We start from the raw sequence: 22,838 nt of genomic DNA on the forward strand, positions 1-22,838 counted from the left end.
TGTTGAACCACAGTCTTTTTATTATTTAGAAAAGGCACATCATTCTTCGGCCAAGAAAAAATATGGCCTTTTTGAAAATCTACCATGTCCTGTAATAATTTATGTTTCTTAGTTGCCTCTAATCGATCATCAAGTGCCTGCAGTCTATTAAAAAAAGTAGATTGCCTTTGCAGCCTTTCCAATCCCTTGTGAAGGTGGTCTACTGGTGGGTCAAGAAGGAAGGTCCCTATCAATATAGCTGCAGACCACCTTGCCCGTTGAAATGTATTTGTTATGTTACAAAGTTCAATACAGTTATGCCGCGGCGCTACGGCGGTAGCGTTGTTACCTCACTGCAAGAGGGTCTCCCGTTCGATTCTCGGCTGGGCTTGGGAATACCTTCTGTGTGGAGTCTGCATGTCCTCCCCGCGGTTGGGTAGCGTTCGAAAGACATGCGTGCGTAAATGGGCGTGCCTTCATTGAAGGTTGGGCGTCGAGCTGACACCTTGGCATCTACTACCAATCATTAGGGGACCGGAGTTCCGCTGTGGCGACCCCTTACCCGAAAAGCCGAAAGACCAACAACAAAGTTCAGTACAGTTTATTTCAGTAGAAAGTTAACAAAGTAATATTGCTGCTCCTTTAAAATTAATGTAGTTATAATTCTGTTCCTTCAGTTCCGTCACCAGTCATGGTGCAGTTCCTTTACAATTCATTTTAAAACTTGATTTAAAAAAACAATGTTTCGTTCGATGCTTATTTCCCTGCATCAGCATGGTTAAAAAGTCTTGTGAATTATAAAATAGTCTCTATATATAAAATATGGGTGTTTATTTTCCTGAATCGATATACGATTCTTCGAAAATTAATTAAAAACTTTTTTAACATTTAACATGCGAATAACTGATGAATATTCATGAGGTCGATGAGAATGGCGTCATAGATATTTATTGAGATATTTCTACACGTCACCGAATGTTGGATAGTGGGCGGGCATTGCTACTGCATCTCTGTGGATGGAGTTCCGCAATCTTACTTGCCATGCCTGCAAGTCGAAAGATACGAGACAAGCAAATATGACAGCTCTAAACTTTCATTCGCGGTTTTGCAGATTTCTACTATATATTATTTAAGTTCCTGTGTATTACCATTCATATCAGGACTCATATCAAGCTACCATTCATTATAACACTTGCTCCTAACAGTTTCACGTGGGTAACAAAGGTTATAATTACACTCAAGCCTCTCAAGTGTACCTCACTCATTATGAGGAACGTACCTCATTTGGGGTCTTAAAAAGTTCATGTTCCTCGAAGTTCCACATTGAAAGGGTCTGTCCCACATTCAGTGTTTGTAATTTTCTAAATGAAATCCATAGTAAATAGAAATAAATAATATTAATTCACTATAACATCTCCTTTATAAGTACAACTAGCCACTTTTAACCATCCTATGACCTTCCTCATGGAAGTTGTTAGTAAGCCATTAGTACGCGTTCCACATTTTGGCCATTTGTTCCACATTATGAGGGCTTGTGTTCCTCATTTTGGAGACAGAAGGTTAAGAGCTATGCTAACACTTTTAACCAGCATACAGGGATTGGTGCCGTCTCCAACGAAGATGGGAGGGTTTCTGCTACCGCCCACTTGAGCGTCAGTAATCGGCTTCCTACATGTCAGTGAAATAAGCTAAATAAACTTGCTTTGTTTGACAGGACGTGCATCAAATTTACCATCTGTATATACCTCAGCCAATAAATAAAAAATAAATTAATTTCGCTTTTTAGTCATTGAAGGTATCTAGTCTTTTCTTAAATCATTACGACGCTAAATCATTGGGCTTGCGTTTAGTTAGCAAAGGCTGCTGGGATTTTAGGGCTGTCTTTTTAAAAGTGGAGCGGGGCGCAGTTTGTTACTGGTTCTTAATTTATTAGTACAGTTGCGGTTATTTAAACATTTCAGGTAAATGTTAAGTACTTTGTCTGTATTTGTAGTTTAAATTAGTTTGTAAGAACTTAATGTCCACGTCTTTATAAGAAGCATTTTTCTTGTTGTTTATAATCTTGTGGTGTTGGTTGTTCCTGGAGTGGCCTAACAGCGTTTGTATAGTCTTGCGTACTTTTAGAATAATTTATGTATTTGAGTATAACATAAGATTATTGTTGAATGGCGTTTTATATACTCTTACACTTTTTACCACCCCTCGGGTGCAGCGCTGCGATGTGAAAGTTGGTAGATACAACATAACGTGGAGACCGCGTGCTCTCTGTGTTTAACGTATTAAACACGAGACTTTGAGAAATAATAAGGCTGTGTTGTACGTGTACAGCTGTGATTTAATAGAGATTCTCTTTAGAACAGCAGATATAATACAATTTAGGTTACTGGCATGTCGTACTGTACAGGCAATATTAACATTGAACGCGCTGCAGTTCAATGTTGACGTCTTATAGTAATGTTTTTGTTGCGGTTCAATGTCTTTTTTTTTTTTTTTTTTTTTACTGTTGAGAGTCTGCGTTTTATTGTACATATGTAGAACCATATTTAAGTGTTTAGTTCTAGTCATTCAGGGGCGTAGCCAGAAATGTATATTTTGTTCTCTGATCTGATTATAGTGCCTTCCACAATCACCTTATTATTAAAAAGTGTAGTCGCCCATAAATAACCATACCCGTACCACTGATTTTGACTCGGAATTCTGCTCTCTCCCTCTTAATCAGTCCTAAAACATTATTTTTGTAGAAAGGGTGATTATCTACTTTCAAAAAATGTAACATTAAATTCACGTTCTCGTATTCTCTGTGTTAAATTATTAGAGTGTTGCTCTATCTTACTTTGGGACGCATTATTTTTGGCCTCATAACTTTAAAATGGCAATTCTTAGAGGGCACTGGAGCACGGGTATTATGTAATATGCTTTTGTTGGATCAACGCATTGTCTGAGCTATATTTATGCTAAATATATGTGTGTGTGTATATAATATATATATATATATATATATATATATATATATATATATTGCCAATAAGAAAGAAATTTATGTACTTGCCTTTCAGGTCAAAGTGGATATTTATGCAGTGTATCTCTGTAACTTAACTCCTGATGCAGTCTGGAACAGTTGCAAAACTTATGATGGCCCAATAAAAGGTATTGTATCACTCTGTCTAAATATGTTGTGTTTGTCTGTTAGTGGACAAGCACAACATTACAATCTGTCTTACTTGCTCCTTGAAGATCTATGACTTGTGTTTTGAGCAGTCGGGGACCCAGTAGTTCAGGATCTCTTGTACCTGCAACAAATCAACTCAGCCCTACAAATTCCAGAACAGGTGATCTAAACTTGCTTCAGCAGATCGAGGTAGAGAGACAGGTTTATTACTGAGCATCTCCCTTGCCTCTGAAATAGCTTCCCCCTGCAGATAAAGTAGGGTGATATACTGTCTTTCTTAATATGGGATCTAGATAGTTAGATGAGAATTCATAAAATCCAACCTGTGTATGAGTGGTATGTCTGAGAAGGGAGGTACAGTCTAGGGTGGGAAATGGCAAGTCGTAATGGTTGTAAAACTCCCTAACTTCCTATGATCTGTTTTCAGGGGTGCATTTCTTTCATGAAGGAATGTTTTCCGTAGCTCTCCATATAGTAAATACCAAAACAGTGGTAAACATTCTGTAAATTGAAGTTTGACAGATGTCTACTTATTTGAGTACATTGGAGTATGCCTAACTATGATCTTGGTAATGTGCTTGTTCTGTCTTTTCTAAATACCACCCTGTTCAGCCATTCTTTTGTGACTGCGTGTCTTTTAAATATTAACAATTATAGCAATGGTCTTGAAAAATTGGATTGTCGGGACAGCATTTGATTTTCGAAATGGAATGCGTGTTGTATGTCCTACTTTTTTCTTTTATTTAACTGGGATAAGTGAGCTGGTCAGTTGGTCTTTTTATGCCATGTCTTCAGGGGGTATAAGGGACAAAAAAGTTTGGTGTTTATATTGGTGACTCTAGTATAAACACAAGTTCATAATCGGTGTTTTTGCAGTGAAAGCCTAAATGTAATGCAGATCTTATCTGTCATTTTAAATAATATAATATGAATACAGTTTTAGAGCTGGACATAGCCAAGAATGCACAATGCATTTAAAGGTACCCTCTGATGCACTCCCCAACCCTAGTCTACTCCCTCCATTAACAAGGTCTTGTCAGTCAAGTAGTTCTGGTCAGCTGCATATTTTGTCAAGTATTTGCTATTCTGTCACTCCCTATCTGAAATCCTAGAGAAGGGTGATCATGCTCAACTCATGAACTACCTCAACACCCACAATTTATTATCAATCGTGCAACATGGATTTTGCCCCCATCATAGTACAACTAACGGCCCTTGTGTCCTTTACTAATACAGTCAACCATCTTAGAAATTTCGGACATTTTGTATCCACCTTGTTTCTAGACTTGTCCAAAGTGTTTGATATGGTTAACCACAGCAAACTGATCAAAGTCCTCTCCTCCCTAACCCTTGGTGCTTTCACTGTTACCTGGTTCCAAAACTACCTATCAGACTGACAACAGGCTGTACTGTGGCAGCATCACATGTCCAATCTCCTCCCAGTATTCCTAGGTGTCCCACAAGGCTCTATCTTTGGACCACTACTGTTCTCGATATTTACCAACTCCGCACCTCCACTCATAATACGCAGATGACTCTACCCTCATATGCTCTGCTCCCACCGTACAGGACCTCCACACCGTAACCCAGAACTCATTTCTATCAGTAGAATCCTGGCTTATCAATTCTCAGTGCATTCTAAAAAATAAAACCAAAGTCCTCCTTTTCTGTCCCTCTAGAACACCTATGATGCTCCCAGACTTCACCCTAGAGTCCAAAAACAGAACTATAATCACCCCTGTGACGCATACCAAACTGGTAATGGTCAAAATTGACAACAATCAGAAATTTGATATCCACATAGCCCAAACTATCAAAAGTTCATAAAAAAAATTGGGCATCCTTTACAGAAACAAGAAACTTTTAACCAAATTTGCAAAAGCTACCATTGGCCAGATACACCTCCTGCCACCCCCCCCTACTCCCCTGTACTAACCAACCTACACAAATCAGACCTTACTAAACTACCTACACAAATCAGACCTTACTAAACTAGTCATGTTACAATAAAGTAACCAAATTTGCTACAAACTCCCCCTATGAAACACACCATTGCACAGTCCTTAGACAACTAAACTGGCTAGAACTCCTTCAGCTCCTCCAATACATGCAACTAACTTTCGCCCATAAAATACTCCATGAACCAGACACAACCCCAGCCTTTCAAGATCTTGTACAACCATACACCACCACTAGAACACTCTGTTCTAGTGACAAACTCCTAGTTAAGTCCACCTGAGAATCCTTATTCTCTAACATCATTCCTAAAATGTGGAATAAACTACGCACTTCCATCTGCACTGTAGCACAATTCAAATAACTTCTATTTACTCACTTAGAAAAGTCCTGGCTTTGCTCTTACTATCCACCTGACTAACTCTCTTCTCTCCTTTTTTGTATACACCCAATGACTTTCTTTAGATTTACACTTTACGTTACGTTACTATCTATTATGTCTCCCTCTATATACTTTATTACCCTAAGTCTTCCTCAAATATATTGTACCGTTTTCTAAAATATCTAGTTTGTGTAATACTGTATACTCTTTGATGTACACATTTTGTTAAAATTGCTAATATGTCCTCTTTTGGTTATTTGTTTGTCTGTTTTCATTGATGACCTGTTCTCTAATTTTCTTTGTGGTTTGTTTGTTTTTCATGTTGTTGGAAGCTTTTTCTCCCCGGGTCTCTGCTGAAAATGGACCTGTTTCCAGTCAGACTTTCACAGTAAAAAAAAAATGTTAAACAAATTAAATGAATAAACATGTGAACTCCTGGTGATATGCAGAAGTCCTTATTTGATTTTTAGTACCTGTGTGTAGTGTATGATGCAACTACTTGTAGCAGTTTTGTTCGTTCCATGACTGTTTTCCAGACTACAAGAAATAGCACACTTCTGCACTGATTATTTGGAATTAAATCCATATTTTGTGGTGTCATTTGCAAGTATTAAAAGTATTTGAGTGTGATTTTTATAATGCAGTGTACTTTATTCTCAAACGTATATCATACATATTGCTTATTTGTTGCACATTTTGTTGAAGTGGTTAGTGTTCCTGTCTCACCCTGAAAAGGGACATTGTCCAGTGGATGTACATATTAACAGATGGAATAAAGTGTAAATGTATATATCACGTACATACAGATTCTGTATGTTTTTTTTTCTGTAGTCTCCATATAGGTACAGATGCTCATGTGTCAGAAGTACACACGGACATCTTGTAGGTGATCCTCTACATTGAATGGCAATTTCCATAAGACATGGGGACTCTAATGTTTGTGTAAAAATGTACATTTAAATAAATTTATTTTCATTGTAGGGAAAAAAGTGCTTTACACTGGGCACTCTAGCCTGTTTGCTCAGTACCAACCTGATAAGTTCATAGGAGATTACGTAGTTTAACTGCTGGAGCCCTTACAAGCCTAGCTGTTATCTGGACTTAACCCAGGTTTTTGATGCATAAGGGCTAGTGCCTATACCTTTGGTGGTCTTACAGATTTGCCCCTGCCCGTAAATGACATGGGTGCCACCCCAGGAATAAATTTACAGTTCCCCATCCATTGATCCAGACTGTGTCTGAAGAAGGTTGAGGGAAAGGCTCTGCTTCACATGAGTAGGTAGCCTGTTCCAGAGAAGGGATCATGTCTGACAGACACAAGTTCATAGGCATTTACTAGGCTAATGATCACAAGGGCCTTTTAAGCCTAGGCATGCATCCCAAATCTCTGACCAGTTCCGATACCCTTGATAAGTGTAAGCAGGGGCTTGGGAGATGAAACATTTAAAAGGTAGGGCCTGGAAAATGAACATTTACAGATTGCCTCTGTCTATTAGAGGTATAGGTGCCAAACCAGGGATGGATAGGGAACAGGAAATTCAATTGTCCAAGTTGCACTTGAATTGGGTTAGAGAGGAACTCTGCTTCACATGGATGCCTGTTCCAGAGACTGGGTAATCTCTGGGATGCATACCTGTCTCTCGCAGGTCCTGTTTGTCACAGGCAAGCTTATAGTAGAATACAATGATAAAACCTTGAGGCATGGTCTGCATAAGACATTTTATTTAAGCCCTATATTTTTAGTGAAGAACCTCTGTGGACGTTCCATTTGTTGGATATGCCTGGTTAGGTGCACACCAAAGGGGGCATTGTACTTTGTAGGTCTGATCAATGCCAAATAGTGACTACTTGGACGTGGATGCCATACCTTTGTTTATAAGTTATGCAACATAGAATGATTTCTTCACTAATGTAGACGTGATGGTCAAAAGCTAGTAATCTGTGTGTCCTTAAGTCCCTGACTAGTAGGTCAGCTCTAAGGAGTGTGTTGTCACTATGATGGTTACCAGGGGTCTATGACTTCTCGAAGGATACTATTATGCATTTCTTGGCATTTAGTTTTAGTCCATGGCTCTGACACCGGTTGTTTGTGTCAGTGGGATTCATTGACTGCTCCAAATTTGCAATAATCTGCATATTTAGTAAGCCAGATACCACTGACATTGGCCTTGACTTCAGAGAAGTAAATGCCAAAAAGCGGTCCAAGGATGGAGTCCTTGAGGGACTCCTAGGCTGGCTTTTTTGTAGATGTGAACTCCCCAATTCTAACTTCCTGGGTCCTATTTGTCAGTTGGCTGTCCACCGGGTGACATATGTGTTTGTACCTAACCTTTTGAGGTTGTCAAATGCTTTGGCCAGGTCAAGGTAGGCACTGTGAACCATTTTGCCTTCATCCATTGTTTTGGTGACCTCAAAGAAGTCCACCTGGTTGAGTAGGCATGATCTGCACTTGAGTTGTTTTACATTAGGAAGGTTTGTGGCAAGCACTGTGGTGGCAGGACAGGTAGCTTTCATCCTTCTAAGTTGGGAACTGCTGATTGAGAGCCCAGTGTCCAAGTGTATTAGTTCTGGTTTAGGCACTTGGGCTTCAGGCCAGTTATTTTACATTAAGAAGGTTCGTGGCCTGCACTCTTGTGGGAGAAGAGGCTGGACTCTGCCCTTCTGAGCTGGGAATTTTCTGGTTAAAGGTTTATAGTGCCTGAATATTTGAACTGTATCTTACTGAAATTGGTTCACCTTGTTTGCTCTAGCATAGACTAGATCCAGGCCTACTGAATCTAGCTTTGTTTATATGCTTGTTGTTTGTTTGCTTATTTCCCTGGAAGCTAATTCCACCTAATACGCAACTTCTCAGCGCTTCTGTGGATCACTAGTGATATCTGCATTGCTTGCTGTACTTATTTCCTTGTTTCACTTGAAAGAAAGTTACTGTTTGTCGTTTTTGCATTTAGTTACTTGTAACACATTGCACTCAAGTTACCTGGCACTTGCTTACTAAAGCAATTATATAAGTCAGCACTAAAAATTAAAAGCACTACACCCTCACTCCCCACTGGCCCTTGTTTTCAATTAAGGATTTCCCAATATTCTAGCATGTCCAAAGGTCAGTTGTCAATCTCCTCTCCGGTCCAGCTGGTGAATCTGGGAATCTTGAGGCAATGTTATAACTGCCTCATGTACACAGACAACCCTCTCCTCCTCCCACATAACACAAATACTTGCGAGAGATGCAGCTATTTAGCCAAACTGGAGGCTGAGCTCTCTCAACTCAGGACTGGCAAGACCAGACAGGAGGAGAAGGCAACTACACACACCACAAAACCAGCCTCACATAATGCTACCACTCCACTGAATCAAACACATAAACACAAAGACATACTCGGAGGCTCTGAGTAAAAATTTACCTAAACAGCAGAGGCCTCCAAAGCAGACACCCAAACAACTGCTACCTCAAGACACCCCACAAGCAACACATAAACCACAAAAGCAGTGTGCAAAGCAGTCACAGCCCTTAAGGCCAAATACAACACCAAACATACTTGTCATAGGTGACTCCATAGTCAGACACACTGACGTCCCACTCACCAGGCTGAACAAGGAGAGGGTCACAGTAAGCTGCCTATCGGGCTAGAATCCGCCACATAACACAAGCACTCGGGTCACTCCATGGCAAGTACAAATATGACACAGTCATTGTCCATGCTGGTGTGAACGACCTGAGACGTACCTCCCTGGACTACATGAAAAGAGACATAGAGGAGCTCTCTGATTATGTAGCCCAGGCAGGTATGACCCTAACCCTGAGCAGTGTCCTTCCTTCACCAAGAATGATGCCACAATATAGAGACAAGATGATCAGCTTTAACAATTGGCTTAATGTCTGGTGTCATTCAAAGGGGATCCAGTGTCTGTCTGCCTGGGATGACATGCTTGACAAGCCACGCTGCTCAAGGGACGGCTTGCACCTGTCACCCTGGGATTCGGATATTGGCTAAGGCTCTTGCCACCCCATAGTGCCTTTTTTAGGCAAGGCTCAAATTCTAAACCTACCACCCTAGAAAACAAAAATGGGAAGAAACTGAGGGTAATGCTGCTCAATGCCAGAAGTCTAAATCTCAAAATGCACGCACTTGAGGCCCTTCTCAGTATGGAGAACATCGATGTCTGTGCTGTAACTGAAACCTGGTTCAAGGCTCCTGAGAGCACCCCGGCACTATTAGGTTTTACCTCATATCATGCGTTCCGCCCCAAAACCCGGACCACACCACAAAAGGAGGGGTGTATCCATATTCATAAAGGATACTCACACCTCCAGGTTGGTGGCAACGCATCAAGCTTGGAAACCATCCAGGTGCAACTAACCATAGGCAAAACTGCTTTACAAATTGTAGCATGCTACAGGCCACCCTCTCAAACTCAGAAACCCCACACAGCCTTCCTGAAGACACTGGAGGGTATAAATGTATCTCCAAACACCATCATATTGGGTGACTTCAACTACCCGAATATAGACTGGGAACATTACTCAAGCCCTAACTTTCTAGCCCAACGGTTCCTGGAGTTCATAAATTCAAATGCCATGGAACAGCTAGTCACTGTTCCCACGAGAGGAGAAAATATACTAGATCTCATTGTCACAAACATGGGGACAAAATGCTCCACACCGAAGTATATCCCTCATTGGTGAGATCTGATCATAAACTAATCTCACTGGAAATCCACATCCCGCCCCACCCCAAGCAAAAGACCATAGTGAAGAACTTCTCTAAAGCAAACTTCACACTACTCAAGACTGGTGTGGTATCCTTCAAGGCCCCTGAGCCAGTGGAAACCACAACCCAAGCTGCGGAAGCCCTTACAAATGCCTTCTATGAACACCTCCAGGACTGCATGGATCAGGCAATCCCAAATAAAACCAAGACTCTTTCCACAAAGGGCAACGTCCAGTCTGGTGGACCCCAGCCATTAACAAACTTTACAATAAGAGGAGAAAGCTATTACATGATAGAACAAAATCCATAAAAGGGAAGTCACCCCTGATCATTATTAGTAAAAAATACAAGCACTCATATAATCAACTAAGGCCAATTTTGAGAGAAAAATTGCCATGGATTCAAAGGACAATCATAAGGCCTTTTTCAGCTATGTTAGGAACCTGGGTGGAAACTCCCAGATATGCTCAGAATTAGTCCAAAATGATACAAAAATCACTGAACCCACAGACATTGCCAACATACTGGCAGACAGGTTCAGTGCAAACTTCACCCCTCTCCCCTAAAGGAGAGATAACTATCCCAGCCGAGTGTAGCCTCCCGGACATCTCAAATGCGCAGGTGAAAGCTGCTCTCTCTAAAGCTAAAAACACAGCATCAATGGGACCGGATGGTGTCCCCGGCTGTGTGCTACACGAGCTAAATGAGGAATTAAACCCGCACATAAGGCAGCTGTTTAATCTCAGCCTTACCACAGGATACGTGCCCAAGGAGTGGCGTACGGCAACTGTGGTCCCACTCCACAAAGGCGGTGCCTCTACGGACCCTGGTAATTACCGCCCCATAAGCTTAACAAGTATAGTCTGCAAAGCTATGGAGAGGATCATAATGGAGCTCATAAACAAAGATATAGGGGATTTGCAGACATTGGACCCGACCCAGTTTGGCTTTGTCAAGGGAAGATCATGCCTTTTGAACTTGGTCGACTTCTTCGAAACAGTCACCAAGGCCATTGATGAGAGAAAGGCAGTCCATACAGCCTACCTTGACCTTGCAAAGGCTTTCGACACAATACCCCACTCGGGTATTGTAGAAAAACTTACCAGCTTAAATGTAAACCCATATGTCACAAGATGGGTTGCAAACTGGCTTAAGGACAGAACCCACAGGGTTAGAGTTGCTGGCGCTGTGTCAGACTCCAAGCCGGTCACAAGTGGTGTCCCACAGGGCTCGGTCCTTGGCCCCCTATTGTTTGGCATCTACTTCTCAGAAGTACAGGCCAACATGGGAGGACTTTGGCTGACAAAGTTTGCAGACGACTGCAAACTGGGCGCCATAGTGGAAAGTGCATCGGACACGGATATCCTTCAGAAGGGACTCATGAAACAGATAGCTGGTGCCAGAGCCATGGCCTGAAGTTAAATGCCAAAAAATGTAGTCATACCCTTCGGGAAAAACAAGGTAACCCCAAGCTACCATATAGGTGGCAATCCACTAAGCACAGAAGAGGTTATCAGGGACCTGGGGACCCAGGTTGACAGTGGCCTTTCTTTTAACACTCACATTGCTAAAGTGGTTAGAAAGACCTTCTACATTGCCCACCTGATCATGAAGGGATTCACATCCAGATCTAGTGAGGTCATTGTTCCCTGTACTCTTCACTTATCAGACCAATGATAGAGTACAATGCCCCATTCGGGATGTATCTCACCCGACATCTGCAGCAATTGGAGAGACCCCAAAAGTTCCTCACCAAAAGGATAAAGGGACTCCAAAATCTATCATATGCTGCCAGATTGAAGAAACTCCAGCTCTATTCAGTCGCATACCGTCTGCTCAGAGGTGACATGTGCCTGACATACAAGGCCATGTCCAACCCAGAATTAATGGACATGCTCCACCTCAAAAAATCCAAATCCACCAAAACCACTAGAGCAAGCGACTTAAACCTTAGCACGGATATAAATAGGACGTGCTGGAGGGATAGATTTATCACTCAGAGACTCCCTATGCTGTGGAATAAAGTCCCGGTCCATGTGAGGCAGAGCACCTCGCTGACTCTGTTCAAGAGAAATCTAGACCTGTGGATGGGAGATCGTAGGTTTACCCCAGGAATCATCTCTGTGTCACTGCTGGATAGAGGCACAACAAACTAATGGGCACAGTATTTTTTCATATAAGGGGTGGCGTAAGCCACAATAATTTGGGCTAGGCTTATAAATGCCTTAGGGCAGATAGCCTAGTATAAACCTATGAACCTATGAAACCAAACTGGGTTGGGTCCATTGTCTATATATTTACTATATCACTATTGATCATTTCCATAATTCATCCATGGCTTTGCATACAAGACTAGTGAGACTTATAAGTCTGTAGATGGCCCACCTTTGTGCAGAGGGGTGACTCTCTTTGCTGTTCTCCATTCATGAGAGATGAAGCTTGTTTAGAGGCTGTAGTTAAATTAGCAATTCAGATGCCCTGATAGGTCATGTTTCATGCTGTTTAGAAGGCATTCTGAGATATTGTCTGGGCCCATTGATGCAATGTTCATGGCCTTGGAGCACTAAGGACTGTTTCCCCAGTAACAGAGTGGGGAGTTGTATTTGATGGTATTTCCTGAGGGAAGGTTGAAGGGGAGAGAGGGGTAAAGTTAGTTTGAGCTAAGTTTATCAGCCAGTAGGTTTGCTGTATCTTCTGGTTTCGTATAGTTGGCTGTATTTACTATGAGCTCTGCACACAATTGTTTATTACCTTTGAGATTGCAGAGATAGCTAAAGAATGCTTTGTGGTTGTCCTTAGACTGGGAGGCCAAATTCAGCTCAAATTTGGCTTTGCTAGACTTTTTTGTCCTCCTGAGATGTTTTAGTTTGAGTGCTTTTATCCTGCTGGGTGCTACACCACCTAATTTTTGCCATGATTTTCTTCCTTCTGATATACACTCTATATTGGTATTGTGATATTTAATGTTGGTACTACACTTGTGCCCCATCTGGGAATTGTCTGTCCTCCCATCCCCCAACATTTTGTACCAAAGGCAGGCCATCCCTGTTTGTATCCCTGACCATTGTGGCTGTGGTTTAGTATAGTGGTAGATGGAAAAAGACTAGTTGCCCATCCATGGACCATTGTATAGTGCGGATTACTGCAGTGCTGCACTATGCTTATAAGTGCAGAGCTGTGTAGTGGCGTTGAAAATAAAACGCACAGGCAAGCCAGTTAGAGCTTTGAATGCTAGCAAGCTTCAAAAAATACAGGATTGGAACAATGCTGCCGATCCTTCTGTGTAAATAAGGTTCTACTGCAGAAACTATTCTAAATATCAAAAATACCTCGGCAACCAAAACTATTGATCAGCTGTGTGCTCTGTGTATGAGTTATCCAACCTCTGTGGTGGATGGATAGAGTAGTCCAGTGATGCAATCTTAAATCCACAGTTTTGTTGAAATGTGGATGATAGGACAAATGATTTACGGTAATTATGCTGTGTATATATTGCTGTACTTTTCAAGAGCAACTGCTTAAAAAAAACTGTAGAGCCTCAAAAATAATGTTCACAAGCATCTGTACTGTGACATTGCAGTGCAACTAGTCATTTCTTGCATAGGGGAACTAGGTGCTGCTTAAGGCACCATTTGGCCAGAGGTACTTCTATGGCTTGTTTTGTTCTCTTTCGGTGGGGGGGGGGGTAAGAAGGGAGGGGAAATTAGTGTGATCACTGCGGACTTGAAGGGAGGTGCTCTTAAATGAAAGTGGTATAATTTCTGGGCTCTAATTTTGTCCCGGCCACAAGCTACACACAGTTCTCTTCATTGCATAGCTTGAGTGTGAGTTTCAAGTCAAGCCCAGAAATTTTGACCTTTACTAAAATAAATGGCCATGGTTACCTAAGCAGGGAAAGAGTGCTGTGATTGGGCACGTAGATACTAAGAGTGGCCTGGATAGTAATTGAGTGGTGGTGTTTAGTGCAAACAGGCCACTACTTACAGGATCATAGGAGGTAAGTAGGATAGCGATGTGTAGGCCATTTTAACCCTAGAAGTTTCAACCCATTGTAGTACCGTAGCAGTACTGGTCAGTACCCAAGACTGCATTTAGTGAGACTGCCCATGTCCAGGAGGGTCGTGGGGCACTATCCCCAGTAAGAATTTATGGTGCTACATCCACTCATCTAGGTTCCTCTTGAACAGTGCCACAGAGCTATTCTGTTTCCCCCATATCATTGGATTGCCTGCCAGGGTTTAATGTGCATTTATTTGAAGTAAGTTAAACACTCTCTAGTTTTCACATTTTACCCCCCTTTTTTTTTCATTTTTGAATTGCAGCCACTGAAGACCTTGGAGTTTCACATTTTATATCTTTCTGAAAAAACCCACACACAAACAATTCAAGCGGGGTTTAAGTTTACAAGAGCGATGTTTAAAACCTGTCCCAGAGCTTGGGCCTTTTGGCGTTTGTCCCTGATTCTTGCATAAGTGTTTTCCAGCTGTGCCTGGAATACTTGTACTGTGTGTAAATTACAAAGTTGGACATCCAGTATACACAATCAGCAAAGTGGTCACAATTACTGTATATGGGGGCAGTCTGGATAAATTTGATTTGACCCTGCTTTTGATAAGTTCCAGTTACTGATCTGGCTTGGCAGGAGCTGTCTCCTAATGTATTTTGTTGAAATTGGTATGAAATCATTGTGATTTGATTTTATGTATGTAAGTGTTGTGTTGCATTATGTTTGAGGAAACATGTTGGCTATATTGTCGTTTAGAGTTGCAGTCAAACTTAAGACATGCATGTGGTAATGCTCTGTCATTGGGGGTATTGGAATGTGTGTGAAAGCAACTGATCTTTGACTTGATACGTTTGAGTAGTGTCACCCTTTTGCAGCATTTGGTTATCTGAATAGTGTCACCACACTTGTTCTTTAGTGTGGTTCCTTAAGTGTAGTAGTTGCATATCCATCCTGTTTCTGGGGAGGGTTTATCTGGGTGCTGCTAACATATCACATGTACCGTAGATGAACTGGCATTTCTCCATTTTTGTCTGTAGGTCTCTGTAGAGTGACACCGTAGCACAGGGAGTAACATTGCTCCACAGCAAGGCGTTTTGCCTCCTGTGCAGAGTCTGCATATCCTCCCTGTGTTTGTGTGCATTTTCTGTCGGTATTTTGGCTTCTTCCCACATGCTAAAGACATAGAACGGCAGGATTTGCTACTCGCAATGTGTGTGTTGGACTGAAGAGGCAATTTACTTCCTTTCTGTACTTGCCTAGTAAACTCTGGATGGCATTTGCTGTTCCTGAGGTCAATGTATGAGTCAGCTGTGAATTGTTAGCACTAGAAGGATGCATAAATGTGTGATGTGTGTGTGTGTGTGTGTGTGTGTGTTCACACATGGTGATAAAACTTGGTTTGTCAGAGGTGGTTTTGGGGTGAGAATGAAAATACCTGTAGACACGTGTAGCTCTGTCTGCATAGCATTGCGTTCTTTTAGAAATGTGGCATATAATGCATAAGAAGAAATGGATCAAAAGGTCCCATCCTGAACCTCTGCTTTGGTCCTGCTTAAATTGTACAGAAGATTCCTGTTGCCAGACTTTGCTTACAGAAAACCTCAGACTTCCATAGAAACTTGATTACAGCTTGTGTAGGAGCTGGAGACAGTCTGGTGGTTTAACTTTCCTCACCAACAAGCCACAAGGTTTGCACAGTAGGTTGCTAAAGGACAGAGTCCTGTCTTGGAGTAACAGGATGGAATACATGTATGCTTGTCATTAGTTTTTTTTTTTTTTTTTTTTTTTTTTTTGGGGTGGGTGGAATTAAGGAGGCATTGTGTAATTTTGTGTCTCTGACAGTAGCAAATTAAAATGTTACTGTGGCCGTCTTTTGTCTGCTTCACATATGTAAAAGGTGTAGAGAAGGTGGCTGTCTCTTTGGAGATGAGGTGAGGAGGCATGTAGTGCATCTGTATGACAGCAGTTATCCTACTGGTGAATGAAACTTGACCTCTTGAGTTTTGACTGCCCGAACTTCAACTCGCAAATAATTTCCTCCATAGGAAATTGCTGTCGGTGAGTTGCGCAAGGGGGGAATCCCCCCCCCCCCCACGTTTTTTTGTGTGTGTGATCTCTGATGTGGCATATGTACACTTGCCCCCCCCCCTCCCACATCAGGTGGGTACAGCGGCAAAACACTTGGTGTTTTACAGCAAGATCTTTTCGGCGAATGCAGTTTGGGTATTCCCAATCCTCAGTGCATTTGCTTTCTTCCACTCATAGTAGAAGCTGTGACAATAGTAACTTGTGTGTCTGGCCACTTCTGCTTTGACTCTGAATCCTACTCTTAACACCAGAGTGATATGCAGATTTTTTTGAGGGGGGGTGGTGATAGGAGGCAGACAATCAGTGTTTATTGGGGGAACTTTGTCAGCTTTGAAAATTTGACAATGTTTGTTTGAAAGTTTGAAAAATAAGACTGAATTTCGTTTAGTCATGGTTTGTGTTCAGGCCATCACTTGTGCAAAAGGCTGGAAAACAATATCCAGAAATTCTTATCAGCACTTCTGGGAGACCCCTAGGCTCCCAGCCCCCCCCCCCTTCCAACAACTCCATGGTTATTACAATTCAGCCTTGCTTAGTTGGGCTGTATTGGAGGATGCTGAAGAGTACAAATCTGGATGGTGTGGAGGGGGGGGGGGCACTAGGTCTGCATTTTGGAGAGAACCTTGTATAGGGGGCATGCTATGAATTCCTTTGTTTGGAGCTCCTTGTCACTTAAGGTTAGCACTGATAGCTTGCTCAGTGGAACAGCTACTGATACTTCTGAACCTATGGTGTTGCTGCATTGCCGAAGTTAGTTCACCCTGCAAATCAGCTGTACTAGAACATTCTGTGCTCCTAATTAATGCCCATTGTATGAAAACTTAGTTGTCTATGCTTTCTGCCCCTTCATACAGTTCCTAGAATGCATCTTCCCCTTTTCCTATTACAACAAACTTGTGTTGGTCTTGATATTTTCTGTAAGGTTTCTGGAACAGTTTTCAGTGTAATTGTCTTGGCTTTTTCCACTAATGAACTTTTGGAGACTCACTAGAGATGGATGGCATGCTGAAGTTTCATCTGTGATGTATAACCTCCCTTTTTTTTTTCCCCTGAGCAGCTCTTGTTCTGCAGCTATTTACTAATGTATATCTTTTTTTTTTTCTCTCCACTAAATGCTTTTGGACACCTTCTTTTATGCTTCGTAGTGGCATGCCTTAAGATTCTTGCATCATCAAAGGAACTTATTTTGAGGCAAACTCCTTAATTTTATGTAGGCAAGTAGTTTTTTTAATATATAAACTGACTCCCATCTCTCTAGTGTTGTAATTAGAGTGCTGCTTATCTGGTTTTGCATTTTTTTTCAACTTTCTTTTCACATGTTTGTAAACCTCACCACAGTAAGCATATTTTGTACACTTTTTAGATTTTCTTAAAAAGATAGTTTAAGTAATATTTCATAGTGAGGCATCCTGAAATGCTTTAGTCTTCAAAGTCCAAGATGATGCTCCATGCACCTGTTTTTGGTTTTTACCATCAGTCCTGGTATATTGGCAGCCAGGCAAAAATAAGATTATGCAAGACTGGTCTTTTCATGTGGGAAAGCAAATCTTGCAGGCCTGATCTGCTTTAATGACAGTTTTATTTTACATTTGTTAACTGGGTTAGTCCAGCTGAGTGTTTGGCTCGTTTTCGGTGGAGACCTGGGGAGAAAAGCTCCGCAGTGAGTTTTTAAATTTTACTTGCAAACAGTTAAGACATTATCATTTGCAAGTAAACTAACAGAACATTTACAGTAAGTCATACAGAAAACACTTTGGTACAATGTTAGGAATTATCATTCATAATTCCTGTTTGGTTATATACAATGTATGTACAAAAGGAATAGCAGCATGGGGCTGAAATGGTTAAATATAGAGATTGGGAGAAGTTTATTATAGACTGTGGAAAGATGAGGAAAAAGAGGGAGAAGAAATAGAAGGGAAGTGTATAGTGGGAGAACAGGGAAGTAAGAATGAGAGGACTGATGGAGGGGGAGGTATTAGAAGCTAGGGTAGGGTAGTTTCAGGGAGGATGACTTCAGTGGCAGGACCATTTGTTAGGTATCTGAGTGGCTAGCTTGAAATGCTTGGTTTGGTCAGGGGACCTAATTTCTTGGGGTAGTTGGTTCCAAGTTGCAGCAGGGTTATAGTTGTAGAGTAAACCTCCTGTTTTGGGTTTATAAATCTGTAGGAAGTCATGGTCTGAGCTACGTAGTGTCCTGGTTGGGGAATATTTAGATATAATAGATAAAAGACTAGGGCAGAAAGGTGGTAGATAGAGGACTGAGTGGATAATTTGCAGTTGATGAAGTAGGAGCAAATGAGGGAATTTGAGCCAGTCCAATTTTTTAAGGGATAGGCAATGGTGTGACTTGTAGGTTTGGTTTGCAGCAAATCTAGCAACCTTATAGGTAGTTTCAAGTTGTTATGAGTGTGGTGCTCAGGTTTGTGAATAATTGACAGCTATGTAGAAGGGTGGGAAGAAGAAATGCGTGCGAGAGTTATTCTGCTGTATTGGTTAAATGTCTCTTGTTACGATAAAGGAGTCCAAGTTTCTGGTGAGTCATTTTGATAGAGGTAGTGACTTGGAGATCAAATTTAAGCTGATCGTCTATGACTCGCAATAGTTTAGTGCTGGGTTTGGTAGTAATGATAGCGTTATTGCTTGATAGGATGGAAAATGTAGTTTTGAGATTGTTTTTTTGGGAGGAAGAGTAGGAGCTTAGTTTTCTTAGGGTTGAGAATTAATTTTATCACAAAGCCATGTCTCTATGGTGTTGAATGATTCTTTGGTAGTAGAGTGGAGGTCAGATGGATTGTCTGCAATGGTGATGACAGTTGAATCGTCAGCCTATTGTACAAGTGTAGAGTGGGGACAAGGTGTAAAGTAGGTTTGTGAAAATATTTAAGAGCAGTGGCCCAAGTATGGGTCCTTGGGGGACTCCCATTGGGATGTTAAGTGGGGATAGTGCAGAATGCCTTTTAACAGCTTGCTGGCAGTTAGAGAGATGATTAGAAAACCAGGATATGGTGGGAGGAGAGAATTTTAAATGGGAGAGTTTGTCTGTCTAAGAGGAGGGGATGGGAGACTGTGTCAAAGGCTTTGGAAAGGTCAAGGAACAGACATGAAATGGGCCAGTGATACAGTATTGATGAAGGATATTAGTACAGCTGTAGTACTGTGTTTTAGGACAAAATCTATTGTGTGTGTGTGTGTGTTAATGCAGTACCTTCTACACGAGAACCGTCTTATCTGCTTGTGAATGCATTTCTTTAGAATCTGAGAGGGGAGACAGTATAGCAATCAATCTGAAGTTTGGTATATCAGAAGAATTGCCACCTTTATGTATAGGTAATGTATAGAACATTTCCATATTGCTGGAACATATGATTTCAGAGAGAGAGATCAGTTAATCAGGATGGAAACTGGATAGGCTAGGGGTTCAGCAGCAATCTGTAGGAAATAGAAAGGTAGATTATCAGCTGAGGGGGAGCAGGGTTTGAGTTTAGAGAGTAGGGATTTAATATAGTTAGTTGGAACTGATTTGAAGGAAAAAGAGGATAGAGTGGGGAAGCTGAGAATGTGGTTTTTTTAGCATGTTTCCTAGTGGGAAGAGCATTTATTATGGTAGTTATTGAGTCAAAATGATTGTTAAATGTAGTAGTGGCAGTTTCTTCAGGAGTTTTATTTGGGCATGGGTTAGGAGGGGAAGGGTTTCCTAAATGTAGTATACGATTGATTGTGTTCCAGAATTTTTTTGGGTCTGATTTTAGGGTAGTGGGAGGGTTTGCATAGAAGTTAGTCTTGTCTTTGTTGATGATGTTGTTGTCTTTCGGCTTATCCCGGTTAGGGGTCGCCACAGCGGAACTCCGGTCTGCTAATGTTTGGTAGTGAACTTTTACGTGCCGAGTTACCAGCCCTGACACACAGCCTTCAACGAAGGCACGCCCATTCACGCATGCCTCCACACAGAAGATGCTCCAGCTGAGAATCTAATGGGAAGTCTTTCTGTGAGGCGACAATGCTACCGCAGCACCACTACCGCGGTCAGTCTTGTCTTTGTTGATGATGTTCTTTATTTCATTCCTAAGTTCTTTACAGATCTGTAGGAGAGAGGGGGGGTCTTGGTTTTAGGCTATAATTTCCATATCCTGTCACGGGTTTTAATCAGGGTTCAAGTAGATTTGGTCAGCCAAAGAGCTGTGTTAGCTTTGATTCTTATTGGATGGAGAGGAGCAAGGGAGTTTGTTAAGAAAGGTGGAGTTGAAAGAGTGAACAGCCTCATCTAAGGTGAGTATAGTGAGATGGGACCAGTTAATTCTAGAGAATTGGTCAGTGAAAGAGTCGGGACTGAAAGATGAGATTTTGTGGGAAGTGATAAACCTGAAGGGTCTCGTGAAATGGGTTTATGTCTAGTTACTGTGTGAGGGCAGAGGTCACTAAGGGCATTTTGGTAGAGTGCGAGGGTTATGGTAGTTTTGGGTGTGAGACGCCAAAATCCAGTCCAGAAGAGACTGGCAGGTGTGATTTGTTAGTATAGATAGGGATGGTGATTAGCTGCTCAAATCCATGCAAGTTGATATGAGATAGTATTGGGAGTTGTAATCTATGTTTACATCCCTTAGAATGATGGTTTCATTATTAATGGTCAGAGAGGTGGGATAGGATGTTTTCGAGTATGCTAAGATGGTCTCCAGGGGGATATAAATTGCTACAACAGTTATGGTAGCAAAGTTAAGTTTTAACATTGGTAAGTAGTTCAGTTGAAGAGAAACAGGGTAGATGGAGGATTGGACTGTTTAAGAGGTGGACAGGGACAGGGTAGAGTATGGATACACCACCTCTTTTTTCTTTTGTGTCAAGTCTAAGGATGTTATAGCCAGGTGGGGTAATTTCACTATCTTGATTTATATTCAGATAGGTTTCAGTTAGGGTGACTGTCGGGAGTATAGTTGGCAAACCAGGCATGGAAGTCCTGAACTTTATTTACTACACTCCTGAGGTTGATAGAGCAGAAAGATGCTTGCTTTTTTAAGGGAGTGAGGTTGGTTGAGTTTTGTAAAAGAGGATGATTGTTCAGGGTAGGTTGGGAGAGGCCTGGGTTGGGATGGATGTCTTCTGATAGAAGTGGTTTGAAGTAGAGTAATTGTTATAAGTGGGAAGACCTTTTTTCTGCTTGGAGGTGGTTGGGAGAGGGGGAGAATTTTATTTTAGGAAAGAGTAGTATAGTTTGGGATGGGACCGGTTTGCAGAGGAGCCTGGGGTTTAGTATTTGGATTTAGTCCAATTAGTTGGGTGGAAGTAGGGCGGGGGTAGATGTGTGTTAGGAAGTGAGGAGGTAAAAGAAGCAGAGTGTAGGTATCGGGAGTGTAATGTCTGTGGTTTGAAAGGCATGATGTAGAAGTAGAGTATGTGTAGACAGTGGGAAGCTGGGGTTAGAGATGAGCAGTGGTGTGGGAAGGTGCTATAGGGGAAGAGGTGCGCCAGTATGGAAGTAGTTAGGAGGGACTGGGGAGGAGTTGGAAGAGGTGCGGTTAAGGTGGATAAGTATAAAGGAAATATGTGGGGGTGGGAGGAGAGTGAAGTGAGCCGAGTGTAGCGGGGCCCTACTGAGTAGCTGCTGATCAGTCAGCCTTATGCCAGAATGGTTCGGGATTACTTCAAGTAAATGACAATATCTGTTAATTTGCAGGGAGTTGGCCAAGTAGTATTTTTGTAGGGATAGTGAGATATTTTAAAGTGTAGTTATGAGAAGGGTGCAGGGTCTGTATAGGGTGTCAGGTTCCCGTGGTACTGTGCTCACACTGGTTAGATACCTGTAGTCCAGGTAGGAATAAGGTAAATGTGTTCAGAAAGGACCTCAAATTATTATTTGCACTTGTACAGATGGGGGGTTTATTATACTTTCTTTCCAGTCTCACGAGGTATGCTTTTCAAGTATAGGTAGGTCCGATACCCGTATTTAGTCTAAAAATGTCAAAGCCTTTATCTGGAAGTTGTTAGGGTGCAGAAACGGAGGAGTGAGCTGGTGAGCACAATAGCCACAAGGATGCTGTCTGCTTACAGTTACTAGAGGGGATAGGTGAAATTCAATTTACAGGAATAAAATCTACCCTTGTGAAAAAGCTTGCAGGAATACTGCATCTGTTCTGTGAAAACTCCAGTTCATAAGCATTCCTATAATTTTGCAGTCATTCAAACATCCTTGTCCACTATTTTCCTGACCAGTGGAGTCTTATTGCTACTTCTGCAAACGAGCACAACAGTGCCAGTAAAGTGTATGTAATGACATGCCCAGTATATGCCTCTTGGTATCCTTGTTTCAGAGTAATTTGGTGTGTGTCTAGACAATATTTCAAAAGCATCGATAAATACCTTCCTGAGAAGACACTGTTAGCTGTCCTAAAATATCTTTGTAGGCACACTCCTCTATGGTAGTTCCAAAATGAGCTGCTCAAGGTGAGTACTTCATTGCTGTTGGTGGTAAGGATTTTTTTTATTTTGCTACAAGCTTAAGCAGTTATTTCTGTTACGAAGCTAATCTGTAACTTCAAGACCAGCAAGGCT

At 41.6% G+C, this 22,838-nt stretch overlaps 1 long non-coding RNA gene across 1 annotated transcript in view; it reads left to right on the top strand.

Annotated features, from left to right (window-relative positions):
- The first annotated feature begins 1,804 nt into the window (after positions 1–1,804).
- The window catches only part of LOC122805326, a 99,454-nt gene continuing 78,420 nt past the window's right edge, over positions 1,805–22,838 (top strand). The window contains exon 1 of the long non-coding RNA XR_006365354.1: positions 1,805–1,940. This is a non-coding gene — a long non-coding RNA (uncharacterized LOC122805326). The remainder of the gene's footprint in view (positions 1,941–22,838) is intronic.

The sequence above is a fragment of the Protopterus annectens genome, chromosome 6.part1 (genome assembly GCF_019279795.1).
Source record: "Protopterus annectens isolate FY-2018-M chromosome 6.part1, PAN1.0, whole genome shotgun sequence".
Taxonomy (NCBI): domain Eukaryota; kingdom Metazoa; phylum Chordata; order Ceratodontiformes; family Protopteridae; genus Protopterus; species Protopterus annectens.